This window comes from Canis aureus, chromosome 26 (assembly GCF_053574225.1).
Source record: "Canis aureus isolate CA01 chromosome 26, VMU_Caureus_v.1.0, whole genome shotgun sequence".
In the NCBI taxonomy this organism is placed as follows: Eukaryota; Metazoa; Chordata; class Mammalia; order Carnivora; family Canidae; genus Canis; species Canis aureus.
In genome coordinates, this window is record NC_135636.1 from 34078356 (window position 1) to 34094017 (window position 15662).

Consider the following 15662-nt stretch of genomic DNA (forward strand, 5'->3'; position numbering starts at 1 on the left):
TAGAAAGGCTGTCTTCCTTAACTTGTAAGCAGTTCACAGTCACAGAGGAAACACCTAAGAGCAGGAAAAGCACTGTTGGTGGAGCCCACCCATGTGACCGCAGACTCCGGGACCCTGGGCAATGAGTCCCGGATTCAGGAGGTGAGTACCCATGAGAGCATGACCTTCACAGGAGAAGACTGAAGAAGAAAACAAAACAGGTAATTGTAGCTGCAGCCACCTGTCCCATGTGCATGGTTCTCCAGAGTTAACAGGGTGTTTCGCCTCCCTTGAGCTTTGCCATGACACGCTGGGGTGAGTCTCACTATCACAGATAAGAAAATCGAGTGCCTTGTCCAGGTATCTTCAGCTACTCCGTAGCATCCCCAGGCCACAGGAACCCTGGCGATCAGACTCCTATTTCAGAATTCTTTGCCAATACAATGATGAAAGACTGCCATTCTCTTTTGCTTGCTCTTTTCAGCCCAACCATGGGCAAATCCAACTGCAGGAAACAGCCAGTTAAATGTGTCTGCTGTGCCCCCCAAAGATTTAAGCAACAAAAGATGATTTCACAGGTGCCTCTGATTCACTCACTTTAAACAGCTTGACCGGTTCAGCTTGTTTGCACACAAATGAAAAGCCATTAGGAAGCCCAAGTGCCCACACTGTGGATTTTGTTGCAAGTACCAATGTTCCAGGATGGTTCCCATTACTTACCCAGAATTTCAAAATTGGGCAACGAATGTAAGTTACTGAGAAGATTTAAGAAAAAAAAAATAAGAAGAACAATGCCAGAGAGGAAAACAGAAAGAAAGACAATATTTTTCAAATATTTTCCCAACTGTCATTTTAATAATGGTCTAACAACAGAGTATGCTAATTTCCCTCCACAGATACCTGTGAATGCAAATGCAAAATAAATAGTAATTAATGTCTTGGTGTGAAAATCAAGCAATTGGTATTAATTTTGCATCAGACCTGAGATTATGCACATTTAAAATCATGATCTGTTTTCAACAGCAACAGTGACAATCATAAAGACAAAATGGTGAGGGGAGGCTCTGGGGTTAATAGAATCCACATAGCCACCCTGGTGTGACCTCTCCCTCCAAAATACACATGAACATTTTCAGAGCTAAGAATCACAATCAACCGAGTCTCAAGTTCTGAGTCTCAACAATAAAATTTCACGAACTACATCCATGGGAGGGAACCGATAAAATCAAGCCATTACTGATGGCACATCTTAACTTTTGAAGCAAAGTGTCAAGGCCGATAGGCACAGTCAAACCCCAATTCACAAGCAGTGACCCCAGATCTATACCGATTAAAAAAATAATAATAATAAACCAGACACCTTGTAGTGCGCTCCAGGAACTTTCCAAAGTCATTTTTGCAGGAAGAGTCTTTCATTTCCGGTGAGAAATTATCATATGACTTCACAGTGGAGGGAAGAGAAAGGGGTCCAAGGTGGGGTATGAGGCAGGCAATGGTATAAAAAAGAGGCCCAGAAGTCACGCTTCGTAGAGGTTGTGAATTTTCAGATATTATTTCTAGAAAAGGAGACAAACTATCTCAGAATGTCCAGAAATGAATTATCTGTTTCATAATCTGCAGAGAACCAGAGGGGGAAGAAATCTCAGGACAACCCAGCAAAGCACCCTGCAGTCAATGCATTCAGGAAAACAGAAATGCATCAGATCTATGCCATCCTATATGGTAGGCATTGGCTCTCGGTGGCTATTTTAATATCAATTAATTTCACTTAAATAAAATGAAAGACTCAGTTCATAAGCTCATAGACATACTCTCAGTGCTCAGTAGCCATGTGGAGCTAAGTGGCTAGCAAATTAGGCAACATAGGTAAGGAATATTTCCATCATTGTAGAAAATTCTGTAGGACAGCTTTGATCTCGAGCCTATGAATGTAAACTCCAAGTGCTGGATGTCTTTCACTTACTTGTCCTTCCCTACTCTCTGCTGTGCCCCAAGGAGGTAAACCTGTATTGGGTGCAGTAAAAGAATTCTTTGTCCTCTGGCTTCTGGTTGACTTCAGCCATCAAGGGGCCTCAGCACAGTACCTTAGGACAAGAGGTAAGGTCAGGGGATTTGTTATTCTGGTTTCCTCCCTACTGGTCACTTAGATGCATGTCTCTATTGAAAGCCACAGGTGAAAGAAAGAAAGAAAGAAAGAAAGAAAGAAAGAAAGAAAGAAAGAAAGAAAGAAAGAAAGAAAAGAAGGCCACAGTCTTGTCAGGTAATCTCCCATAGGGCTCTCCTCTCTGGGCTCCGGTCCCCATCCCCTCCTTCCCTGACACCTTCAGGCCTAAAGCAGGGAAAGGTTCCTCAAAGGTACAAAATTTGGATTATTGCTTCCTCTGCTTTTGCATCCCTGAACTCTTCCCACACCTTTGGAAATAGTCCCTTAATAAATATTTTATCAATAGCCAAAATTAATAGATTATCCATCCTAGCTCTGCTCTACCTTAAATCTGAGAGAATGACTTTATTAACTCCTACAGAGGCAATGGGATTTTTAGTCTTCTAGGGTCAAACAATGGATTTAGAAATATCTCTCTTCATTTAACAATGATTAAACAGAGGAGAATAGGATAGGGGTTGGCAAACTTTCTTCTTTAAAAGGCCAGATAGCAATATTTTAGATTTTACAGGACATACATTCTCTGTAATAATTACACAGTACTGTGAAACAAAGCAGTCATAGACAATATATTAATGAGTGACTGTGGGTATGTTCCAATAAAACTTTACTTACAAAAACAGGGAATGGGCTAGTTTGGGCCTGTAGATCATAGGCCTGCAGACCATGGACCATGGTTTGTTTGTCATATTGCTCTGGTGTGTTTCCCTAAAGATATAGAGAAAAGACATGCCTCTAAACTTGTTTACTAAAAAAAATATAGAAGATTTTAGAAAGTATATGTATTTTTTCCCAATAAATTGTAAAAAGGCATGGCTTCTAGAGGGGGGAAAGGAGATGAAAAATGAGACAAACTACAAAAGGAAGACACAGGCTAAGATGAAGCAAAGTCTGGCCAAGATCCGAAAGCAGGCAAAGAAACTATAAATGCACTCTTAGAATCACAGTTTACATTAGAAGTAATGAAGAGCAGAATTTATACTGCAGAAAACTGAGTTTCAGAGAAATAGTAACTTTGCAATATATCTTTTAGAATCTAGAGTTGAAAATAATGAACAAACAGATGGCATATGTGAAAACAGAAAAGTGATCCAATTTGCAACAAGAAAAAAGACACGTTCCTTAAAAAGTCTTCAAAAAAGTAATGACACTGAAACACCAATCAAATCTATAGTAGAACATTCTTGAACTGAAAGAAATGATCTAAGAATGCAAAACAAAATGATATGTGCTGCACTGAGCATAATTGATAAAAAAGAAACCCACAACTTGACATCAAGAAAAAAAAAATTATAAGTATCCTCGGCAAAAAAAAAAAAAAAAAAAAAAAAAAAAAAAACAAAGCAAAATAAGACAACACACGTTGTTTCAAATGAGTTTTTTTTTTTGTTTTTTTTTTTTTTAAGAGCAACGTCAGGTTGGGCTGGCCTCAGAACTTGCCTTGATTAAAAAGTCAAATTAAAGTGGCTCACAATGTGGAATGGTCAGGTGTATTTACAATGCAACCACATGTTAGAATATTATGCAACTATCAAAAGCAATGTAGAGAAAGTGGTTTTTCTTTTTTTTTCTTTTTTTCATTTTTATAAACTTATTTTTTATTGGTGTTCAATTTGCCAACATATAGAATAACACCCAGGGCTCATCCCGTCAAGTGCCCCCCACAGTGCCCGTCACCCAGTCCCCCCCACACCCCCGCCCATCTCCCCTTCCAAAGTTGGTCAATTCGTGGATGGAACTGGAGGGTATTATGCTGAGTGAAATAAGTCAATTGGAGAAGGACAAACATTATATGGTCTCATTCATTTGAGCAAGTGTTATTAATGAGATTGGAAAATGTTAGAAATAAAGTCAGACACTAGGGGCGCCTGGGTGGCTCAGTTGGTTAAGCATCTGCCTTTGGCTCGGGTCATAATCTTGGGGTCCTGGATCGAGCCCCACATCGGGCTCCCTGATGAGCCCTGGAAGAACTACCTGGGAGACTGGAGGAACCAACAGAATTTGACAGAAACCCCAGGGCTGGCCAACTCCAATAACTGATGTCTTAGCAATTTGTGGAGATGTGAATTTAACACTGTAACCTCCTTGGACCTCCCTGACAATTCTGTATTCTAAACTCACTTTTGCTCTAAGTAAGCAGAAGCTTAGGAAGAGCACTGCTGTGCCCTGTTCCAGGAAAACAAATCAGGAGTCAACCCCAGAGATCTTACCTAGCTCTGAAATGCCCACCTCTTCCGAAGGAACATTTTATAAAGTCAAATTTCCATGCTGGGCTTGCTGATGGCCTTAAGGCTTTGGGGAGTGTTACAAACATTGACAAGGCAGTCACAAAGAAGGAGGAGGGAGTGTTTGTTCTGGACTTTCAAGTTCCTCATGACATGGAGAGCCTTTGTTCTTCTGTTCATGCATTCATTTATCCTAAACATGTGATACAGCAACAGACACGACATTAGACTCACAGGTTGGAAAGAGGTAGAGGCCGTCTGGCAAGGGTCAGGGGAGCAGTCAAAGAGGAAATGGAGTCACATGACCCGGTGTGCAGTTTAGAAAGCCTACTCTGGGAAATAAGCAAGTGGTAAGTGGTTTCTTACACTGAGAAACCATGTATTTAAATAAAAACAAAACACATCCAAAGCAAATGTTATACACATATGTAAACATATAAACACATGCACTGATTGATTATGTATCATATTTATGGTGTGTGGCTGCCTGTGGGGAAGAAAATAGAATTAAACAGAGGACTTCACATTTATCTTTAAAAATGTCTGGGATCCCTGGGTGGCGCAGCGGTTTGGCGCCTGCCTTTGGCCCAGGGCGCGATCCTGGAGACCCGGGATCGAATCCCACATCGGGCTCCCGGTGCATGGAGCCTGCTTCTCCCTCTGCCTATGTCTCTGTCTCTCTCTCTCTCTTTCTCTCTGCAACTATCATAAATAAATTTAAAAAAATAAATAAATAAAAATAAAAATAAAAATGTCTTTCTAGGGGGACCCAGTGGCTCGTCGGTTAAGCATCTGCATTTGGCTCAAGTCATGATCTCAGGGTCCTGGGATTGAGTCCTGCATCAGGCTCCCTGCTCAGCAAGGAGTCTGCTTCTCCCTCTCCCTCTGCCCCTCCCCACAGCTTGTTTTCTCTCTCTCTCTCTTTCTCTCGTGCATGCCAGCACGCTCTCTCTCAAATAAATAAATAAAATCTTTAAATAATATCCTTCTGAAAAGAAAAGACTCGAAATAAATATAACACGCAAACAGCACATATTGAGCAATGATATTAATGTGAAATTCAAAAGTAGGCAAACTACAGGGGAGTTGGAGGCGGAGGATGAGCAAAATGGGCTAAGGGGAGTGGGAGATACAGGCTTCCAGCTAGGGAATGAACAAGTCACGGGAACAAAAGGCACAACATAAGGGATATAGTCAGGTGATACTGTAATAGCCATGTAGATGTACAAAACAAAGCATAATGTATAAACGTGTTGAATCACTGGGTTGCACACCTGAAACTAATGTAACGTTGTGTGTCAACGATATTTAAAAAAAAGAAGAAGAAGAATCAGTACAAAAAAAGAAAGGCAAACCAACCCATACTGTAGCCTGTGGATAGAAGTTCCCTTTTGTGGAGGTGGGAGGAATGGAATGATCAGCAGGAGGCAAATGGACAGGCTGGTAATGTTCTGTTTCTTTTATAGTGCTGGTTACTTGACTGTTCACCTTGTGAAAATTCAACAGCCATACAACTATGGCTTACATGCTTCCATATGTATGCTGTGTTTTAATAAAGGATACATGGATGTTCATGATGGAGATATGTGATAGATGTTAGATGATAGGTAGATGACAGAAGATACATAGATACATAGATAGATGACAGATAAAATATGGCAGAAAGTTAGCATTTGTTGATTTGCAATGGCAAATATATGGGCATCAGCTATGCACTTATTTGTATTATCATTATTATTGTTGTTGTTGTTGTTATTATTATTATTTTAGAGAGAAAGCTCATGTGAGCAGGAAGGGGCAGAGGAAGAGGCAGAGAGAGAGTCTTAAGCAGGTTCCACACTCAGAGGGGAGCCCAACATGGGGCTCAGTCTCACGACCCTGGGATCATGCCATGAGCCAAAATCAACAATTGGATGCCTAACAGACTGAGCCACCCAGGCACCCCTGTATTATTTTCCACATTTTTTCTTAATATGTAAATAATGAAACCTAGAAAAGACTGCTGTAGCTGCAGTATATAGTGGAATAGAGACTGCAGAGTCAGACCTACAAGCCAGGAAGTCACTGCCAGAGCCAAGTCGGAGGAGAGAAGAGAAGAGCAGGTGGGGAGAGCGGGACAGTGAAGAACCAACAGAGCTTGGTGACCACATTCTGTCTTGCTTTGCACTCTGCATGATCAACACCGCTCCTGTCTCAGCTATCCTTGAACAGGAAACAGCCCCTTGTCATCTGCAGGGTGAGGGAAGTTTGGCCCTGAAGTCCCCTTCCCCTCCCTTTAGCCCACTGTTCCCCGATCCAGACACCCCCACCCATGTCATTCCTCTAGAACCATTTTATGGGTTTAAACATTAAACAGGAGATTCCCTGGGAGGGGTGATCCATTATTAAGTGAGACTTAATCAGCATGATTAGTTCATCTGATTAACAAGGTTCACCACCCCTTGGCCCCTCTCCCCTCTCTGAGAGGAGGTCATGCAGGGCTCTGGCAGCAGGTGGCAAAGGCTCAGGGCTTGGCGCTTCGGGCAGGGGGAGGGAAACTGCAGGAAGTGACTCAGAGTCATAGGGGCACTGAGCGCAGAACAGCATTTATTCATGAAACTATGAATGAGCAAAGGAAGGGAAAAGCCAGCCTTTCCCAGCAACCCTGCAAACCTCCACCTGGCAGGGTCCTATGGGGCCATGCACATCCCACAGAAATGCCCGTGAGCTGGGGACACCCTAAGCCCATAGGCAGAGGGTTTCTGCTTCCCCTCCTCAGCATGGGCATGAGCCCTGCTCTTCTTACCAGCTTCGTTGCCTCCATCCTGTAGGAAGTAAAATGTGTGATCTGATTGGTGGATGGGAAGAGTCCAATCCTGCACCATATTTCATGGAGCAGGATCACTATTGTCAATCATGGGGGCTCTGCGCATCTCTTCCTCTTGCATTCTCAATAAGAAGGAGCCCACTTCTCTGCAACCTGCCTCTAGAAGACCAAATTGGTCTGTGATCTCTTCACGTTTTCTTCTCAGCTTGTGTCTGGTTGAATAAACTCAACCAGCCCACCCCAGAGCCCTGGGCAAAAGCAAACCCCCTTTAGCCTAATGCTCCCTGTGACAGATTGTACTATCATTCCCAATCAGATCTGTACCCTTTGTATGTGGGGTACTTCCCACTGAAGACACAGTATATTTCCCCACCCACAGAATATATCTGAGGTTGGGCTTGTCCATAGGATTGGCTTTGGCCAATAGAATATGGATGAAAGTGGCAGAGTGCCAGATCTAAGCCTTAGTGTCAGGCAGCAGCTCAGGTTTCCACTCATGTGCCATTGCCATGAGGTGAGCATGCCCCAGTTGGCCCACTGGACCACAGAAAAGGAGAGACATGTGAAGTAGAGCTGGACCCATCCTGTAGCTTAGAATCAAGTTCATCTGATTAACAAGGGCCAACTGACCTGCAGATAGATACATGAGAATAGCTGATTGTTGCTTTAAGATATAGTGTTCAGCAATTTGTCACACAGCAAGAGCTGATAGATCCCATCATTCTTTGTTCTCCAGTTCAGTGGAGAAAACAACTACTCTGGATTATCATCTAATATTTTGCCCAATTTTTCTCTAATTCTTTGTGTTGCGACTCTATCAGCCAGACCCATGAAGGGGAAATTTCGGTAAGCCGTAGAATTAAAGCACTAAGTCTAGAGTAATCACATGTCCCAGTGAGCCTGGACAGTCCTGATTTATACCTGTTATCCCACCAAAAATGCATCCTGATTGGGATGATTGAATCATGCATGATTAAGTTATATGGTCTCCCTCCGTAAACCCAAGAAGACCCATCATGCACTATGGCCTCTCTACAGTAACCCCAGGCACCCGTTTTTGGTCAGGAGATACTACAGAAATTGTTTCTAAAGCCATGCTCTGGGAGGCAGGGAGCCTGGACTGGGATTCTTACGGCACCAGGTGAGGCAAAAAATAATTCTTCTCCTAAATGCAGTCTCTCTATGTAAGGTCTTATAAAAGTGCTATGGGGTATTTTCTAAGAAATAAACTCCTTAATATGACTTCATGGTAGGAGTTCTATTTCCTTTATCCTCTGGAGTCCTGGGAAAGAAAACTATGCCCCCTGGCAGTGTTCCATAAAACTAATGATGTGGGGGATATGTGAATAATTGCCTGAATCACGGGGCTACGTATCTGCAGGAAATCTCTTGGCAATATAAGGAAGGGGCTCAGGACAGGTAATTGGAGTCAAGTGAAATAAGCTCCTGCTGCATCAGCTAGACACTCTCGTGGGTCAAGAGAACTGTGGCAGCCATCTCCATAACTTGAGAAAGTTGGACCTCCAGATAGTCTCTGTTCACAGCATCGGGGATCTACAAAGAGGGGTAGATGAAGAAATGAGTAAGGCAGGGCCAAGACTTTGCAGAGGCAGAAGCGCACGATGAAACAAGGCAGAGAGGGCAGTTTCCTGGCTGGCAGATCAGAAACTGAGAGCAGGACCCAAGCACTCATTCTCAGTGATGGAGAGTCTGGACGTGGCATCTGAAAGGGGTGTAAGGCGTCTTAGCACAGCGACTGACACCTTCCCCAACTAAGGAGCATCATGTTTGCTTCCTCTAGGTCAAGAATCTGTCCCCAGTCGTGGGCACTCTAGAGGCCTCAGGTGCCCATAGATAGGAGAAAGTACCCGAGAAGGAAGTACTTGAGAAGGTAGAGCAACAAATCCTCACCTCGTTGCAGCATATGATTCAGTAGTAACTGATTTCCTCAATCGCGGTACCTGGTGGCCATCTATGGAAAATGACACAAGATAATGTGCGTCATCAATTAGGAAAAAAAAAAATCTGGCAAGGCTTAATAAATGTTTGACATGCACATAATTAAATTAATATGTTCTACAAATGTTTATTGGGCACGATTTCTGTGCCAGGCACTGCCTTGAAACGCTAGAAGTGTGGCAGAGGTCAAGGAGACGTGGCCTCTGCTCTCCTGGAACCTTAAGTCTCAACCCTAGCCACACGAGAATCTCACCTGGAGAGCTTTAAGAAAGTGCCAGTGCTGAGCCTCGTCCGAGACGAATTACATCAGACACTTCAACTCCGGTTCCAAACCACTTAACTGGTAGGTGGGTAGATAGATGAGTGAATGAATTCTCAGTGCAGGGTTATTCCTTTTGCAGTGCTGATACTGTGTTTCAGAATATCACACTCCCAAAATTACTAGCATGGAAGGAAATAAAGCCCTTTGATAATACCAGGTGAGGACATCAATGATCCTTAAAGCAAGGAGAAGTTTGGTCTCTGGAAAAGATGATTGGCCCAACTCCTTTCTTGTCCACTCCACCCCAGCGGCCAGGAGAGGACTCATATTCATATCATCAGAGACCATCCAAGAGGATAGTTTAAGTAATTCTTCCAGAGTCGTATGAAGATGTGGATAAAATACCTTGAAATTTGATCAGGTAGGCACCCAGTTGAATGACCCAGGACACCATTCCACGCCCTTTATTCTCAGACATTTGGTGCAGATGTACATGTGTGTCAGCACAACTTTGTAAATCATGTTTCTTCCTCCTTCTCATCCATCTGCCTTCAAAGCAGACTGAGGAATAGTCTCACTGAGGCCACGAAACTTTCCATTTCCCAAGTCACACATATAGACCCTATGTTAATGTTCTCTCCTGAACTATTTCAAACCATCCACCAAGTTGGTCAAGCCAGAAATCTCAGAGTCACCAATACTACTGCCTCTCCTTCACCCCCCAGTCGCAGTCAGCTCCTCCTTCTAAATCTCTCAGGAATCCCTCCAGTTCTTCCAGCCCACGGCCTGCCCCACTCTTACCCAAGACCTTATACAGGTCCCCTGACCAATGCGGGAGCCTCCTAGTCGCCTCTCTGATGAAGTCTCCCCTTTACATCCACCCTACACATAGCAACCAGAATGATCTTGCCAAAGCAAAAATTTGCTCCCCTAGAAAGCCATCAATGGCTTCATGCTATCTTTAGAGGGAAATCCAAATTCCTTGGGAGGCTCTATACAACCTGGCCTCTGCTTACTCCCTGGATCCACCTCTCACCTGATTCCCTGACTCTTACTCTGGGTATGGCATCCTCGGTTCCTCCTGGCTCCTTGCTTTCCCTCACTTCCTATTAATGACTATCTCTTCTTTCAGTCCTATCTTCACCCACCTACTATTCCTTTGCTCCACAGGTCTGGGTGAGGCATTTTACTCTGTTCTCCAAGACAGTTTCTCCAAGTCCCCCTAAATGATTGCTTTAAAGCAGTATCGTCTGAGCTCAACCAATTTCCTGTCTTCTCCTTGTCTAAGAGATCAGAAAAGACAGAGCCAGGTCAATCTTGTTTGGGATAGTATTTCCAGCCCCTAGTTTCAATTCCTGCCACAAAGCAGGTGCTTGATAAAGACTTTTGGAATGTTGAATACATACATGTACGAGCCGAAGCCATCTATTCATTCAACATATATTAACTGAGGGCCTGCTGTGTGCCTGGCACAGTTCTCCATGTATGGGATACATCAGTAAACAACAGGTAAACTCTGCCCTGGTGGAGTTTACTTTCCAGAAAAAGGGACATTATATATTCAGCAAACATTGGCTGAGCACAGAATCATAGTACACACACATACACACACACACACACACACACACAAGTGGGGTAGCCTAGCTGGACAGATATGTGGCAGGTCAGTGCTCAAATATCTCACGTGTTTTTAGTTTCTACCTCAATGATAAACTCTCGTTATTTTGATATTACAGTCTTGGGATCTGCAAGTCTCTTTTTTTCTCCTTAACATTTCACAGAGCTTCAAACCACTTAATACAAGGAGTAACCTGTGGTTTGTGCTTAGTCAAGGCTTTTGGGACACACAAATGAATAAGGATATCTTAGAACTCATTCAACAGCAAATATTGCAAACAGGTGAGATGAGTCTTGTGAGAAGCCCATTCAAAGCAAAAAGAGAGAGTAACAATTTTTAGAATGGTCAGAGAAGGGAAAAAAGGTCTGCAAAATTCAGAAAAGCAGGAGCATGGACTGATCTATATGATCCAGTGCAAAAGTAAAAAGCAAAAGCACACAGAAATTGAACAAGTGACAGCCTGTCTCATGTTTTAACATAAGGTTTTTAACCTTGTTGCCTAATTATTATGTCTCAATAGAGGGGGCAAAAGCAAGTGTTTTTCTGCTCTCTATTTGCCTTAAAGCTTGGAGTGTAATAAACTAAGTTTTCTTCTTAATTGGTAGACACTTCTTATTCCTTTTCTTTAAAATAAGTCAGGCAGTCAGATCCCTGGTCAGGTTTTTGCAGCAAGTGTCAGGCCATTTCCAAAGTGAAAAGTCTACGAAAAGTATAACCGCTTCAGACTTTATCCAGACTGCTGGATAAGACTCACTGCCTCTTTTGCAAAACTCCTGGGCTGTGGGTCTGGTCTGCCAAGGCGGGGCTCCCAACATCTTGGAAATGCTGTGCCCGGCCACTACCCACTGCCCTGGCCATGCTCCTGCCCCCACTGAGCTTCGGGAAGTGGCTGCTGCCCTTCCCAGCGAGTCTGGCCAGAGGCAGACGCCGCTGGCAACCTTAACCCCACGTGGGCAGGCCCTCATCAGAGCCTCCCTCCAACCCTAACATTAACTGGCAAGTTTTTGGGAAGGGGAGGTAGACAGAAAAGTGGGGGGCCGTGTTTGCTATACAGAGCTTAAAGGAAACAGGATTCTGAGAAATGGCTCCTGGGACCTGAAAAACTGTAATTGCTGAATATGTTCAGGCATGTAAAACAGAGCCTCTTTCCCCGATCTACAGGGCAGGCCCCTGGGGGGCGGGTGCTGGTGTACACAGGGTCCGGCACTCTCTGAAGGATGTGGCGTGGACGGGGGCGAGGGGCGGGTCCCTCTGGGAGGGAGGAGGGCAGAGCATGGGAAAGTCTAAAATGCACCAGTATTCAAGGATGTGACTGAGGCTGGGTCCAGGCTCTGCATGCAAATCTAATGTACATTTCTTGTGCATCCTCATTGTGCCTGTGTGGACGAGACAGTGTGCCTCAATTTACCCTATGAAAAAAGTGTGTGATGTGGGCATCTTTATTCCCATTTTATAAATAAGGACGCCAAGGCTCAGAGACTAATTAACCTTCTCAAGGCCACACAGGCAAGTGGCAGGGCTCAGATACACAAGCAGCCTGTTCCAAGTCTCGTGTTATCTTTACTATGCCAAACACCGCTAGCAATGAAGACACCATGAGTAACATCGAAGAGCATAGGCTCTGGAGCTAGATGGCCTGGGCATCCAATCCTGCCCCCTTACTAGCTGTGTGGCCTTTGGCAAGTTACTTACCCTCTTCATGCCACAGTTTTCTCATCTGTAAAACAGGGACAATAATTGTATCTTTCTCATTGGGTAATTAGGGCAAGTTAAGGTGCTAGTATTTGTCAAGTACTTAGAAGGCTACATGGTATGTAACAAAGACTGTTTACATGTCTCATATTTATTTTTAAAAAGATAAATGGAGAGAGGGATTGTTTATTTATTATTTATGTATTTATTTATTTATCTGAGTAATCTCTACCCCCAGTGTGGGGCTTGAACTCATGACCCCAAGACCAAGAGTCACTCACTCTACGGATGGAGGCAACCAGGTGCCCCAAGAAAGGAATCCTTTTATTCTCACTACCGTGGAGCTCTTTTTCCAATATCTGAACTCAGAACATGCCTTACCTACTCCTAACATCATGGTGTCTGCAAAGTGCTTTTACTGCGATGACTTCATCTTCTTGTCACAACGGCTGTCCAGAAAGGAAAAGAAGATCATGCCCATGTTATGAAAGACTCTGAAACCCAATCATGTGAGGGCTTTCCAAGGTCGTTTAACAGATGATTAAAGGGAGCAAGGATTCCAGCCCAGTCTTTCCGACCTTGAATCCTATAGTGTGCACACACACCAAATAAAAGCATGAATTCCATGAATGTGTGGATAAAAGCTTGGCATGCATCCACCCGGGACCTCGGGGGGGACTCCTGCAACCATTTCACCCCAACTCTCTGATTGCACATGCTCTGGTAAAATGGCTCAACCCCCCCCCCCACACGAAGTCAGTGACCTCTGGTTTCAAATGCTGCTCCTCTGGACTGAATTGATGGAAGTGTCTCGACACATTCTTGATCACTTTGTACTGAAGACAATATTGCATTCCCTTTTGTACCGAAGACAATATTGCATTCCGTTTTTGCACACAAAACAAACGGAAGCTTCAACAGTATGAGTGATTTATTCAAAAGTCACATGAGTTCAGTAAGTAGGGAACTGCATCAAGAGAAAGAGCTTCCAGTTAATTTTATGAATATTGTATGTATTGCCCAATATGAGTGTTCAACCCCATGGTTCCCTGTTTTTTTGTGCAATCAATGACCCAAATTCTAAGGAAGTTGGAGTAGGGCAAGGGGGGGGAGATGGGGAAAAATAATAGAAAATACATGTACTTGGTTTCCTTTGAAGAAGAAGGGAGGAAGCTGGAAGAAGAAGGAGGTTTTGGGGGGCTGGGGAAGTCAAGAGTGCCTAGGTCCTTGGGAGGAACCAAAGCCAGAATTTTCAGGGACACGAAAAAGTGGCTGGTAGCAATGCTCGTGAAGACCCAACAGCAACCACCAATCTTGAAGGAATCAGTCCTGGCGTCTTAATGCTGATTATTGGTCCAAAGTAAAATGCCAGTGCCCATGCCTGTACCATTCCTCTGATGGGGAACTGAGGACCAAGGAGATGTCTGAGTTCCAGAGCCCATCCGAGACCTTTAGGTCCCAAGCCAATGGCTATTACACTCATTCAGGGTCCTCCCCCAAGGGGGTGCCTCACCTGCCTGTCTTCCAAATCAGGTCAGGACCCCGATCTGCCACTCGAGGGACTAACGGTAAAAATGCCCACCTCTCAAATACGTGCATGCTACAATTTTCTGATTGTAAAATCAATACAGGCTTATTTGAAAAGAACTCGGATCTGCTGGCATATGCATATATCCTGCAATGAATCAAAACAATTTATTGTCTGTGGTTTCATTTAGGAGGCTTGTGGATGAGAAGGAAGACATTCTTGGTTTTGTACCCTTCTGTGCAGTTTTAAACTGAGAACTAGGTTTATGTGTCACTCTCTGTGCGCGCGCGCGTGTGTGTGTGTGTGTGTACAAAAGATATCAGGGATCTGGGACATTCGTGTTTTTGTTGTCATTGGCTTTTCTCTATTGGGGAGGGGGGAGAAGCAAGTTAATAATGATCTATTTTGAATAATTTGAAAACTAACAAAAACATTCACACCTACAGCAATCACACCATCCAGTTACGAACATTTATCATTTTAGCGTATTTCCTTCATGCTTTAATAATGAGGACTATTCTACACCTAAATTCTAAATTCTGGGCCTTGTTTCTTCTTATTTTCATTTTATGCCATGAATACGTTTACATATTTAAATATTCTTCAAAAGCATTCTTTCAGTAGTTATAGAAGAGCCTTTGTATAAAATAATTTTTCAAAATCCATAAAAGCTCACATTCACGGAGCACTTCCGAGGGGCTTCTGGCTCACACAGCTTCCACTGGGGGGCTTAGGAGAGTCAGCACACGAAGCATTCAGCACCATGACAAAATGTGCTGCCAAAGGAGATCTTGCCAGAGACTCTGTCCTTCCAGACACAGCATGATTTCTTCAGTCACCTTTCTTTTGTAGGATATTGTTCCCAATTTATCACTATTAGATGATCCTATGATGACTATCTCTGCTCATAAATCTTTCTATCTCTGAATATTTCCTTAAGTGAAAATTCTTAACAAAAGTACCATTTGATCCATAAGAATAAAATTTTTAAAGGCTCTTGATACATTTCCCTAAATGATCCACTGATGCCTCTGCAACAGGGTTTAGGAGGGCAAAGTTGAGATCTCATTTTCACTGACTTATAACTTATTTTATTATACTTAAGATGACTTTTCCAATTTGTTAGCCATTTACGCTTCTTATCAGTCAACATATTGTTGCATAAAACCCACCTGCCAGACACAACAATAAATTTCATGTCACTTTAGCATTGGTGTGGAGGGGTCTTTAAAAATCAATGATATTCTCATCTGCAAAACTGAATTGTTATTTTCTAGAATGTAGGTGCACTTCAGGGTTGTGTTGGTGAAGGTCCCAGAAAGACATAGATGGTACACTCAGTGTGGGTCATGGAGGCACGTGTATGAAAGGGGCATGCACAGCGGTGAGGGCAGGGTTTGGCAGCCCTGGAAATGCTGGTGCAACATCC

At 43.4% G+C, this 15662-nt stretch overlaps 1 long non-coding RNA gene across 2 annotated transcripts in view; it reads right to left on the minus strand.

Moving 5' to 3' along the window:
* Positions 1–831: 831 nt before the first annotated feature.
* The window catches only part of LOC144298836 (uncharacterized), a 46144-nt gene continuing 31313 nt past the window's right edge, over positions 832–15662 (minus strand). The window contains exons 2-3 of one of the 2 annotated variants that reach the window (XR_013365714.1): positions 9086–9146; positions 832–1535 (exon numbers count right to left, since the gene is read on the minus strand). This is a non-coding gene — a long non-coding RNA (uncharacterized LOC144298836). Of the gene's footprint in view, positions 1536–1599; positions 2064–9085; positions 9147–15662 lie in introns of those variants that run through there. The other variant, XR_013365715.1, reaches the window with a different exon arrangement.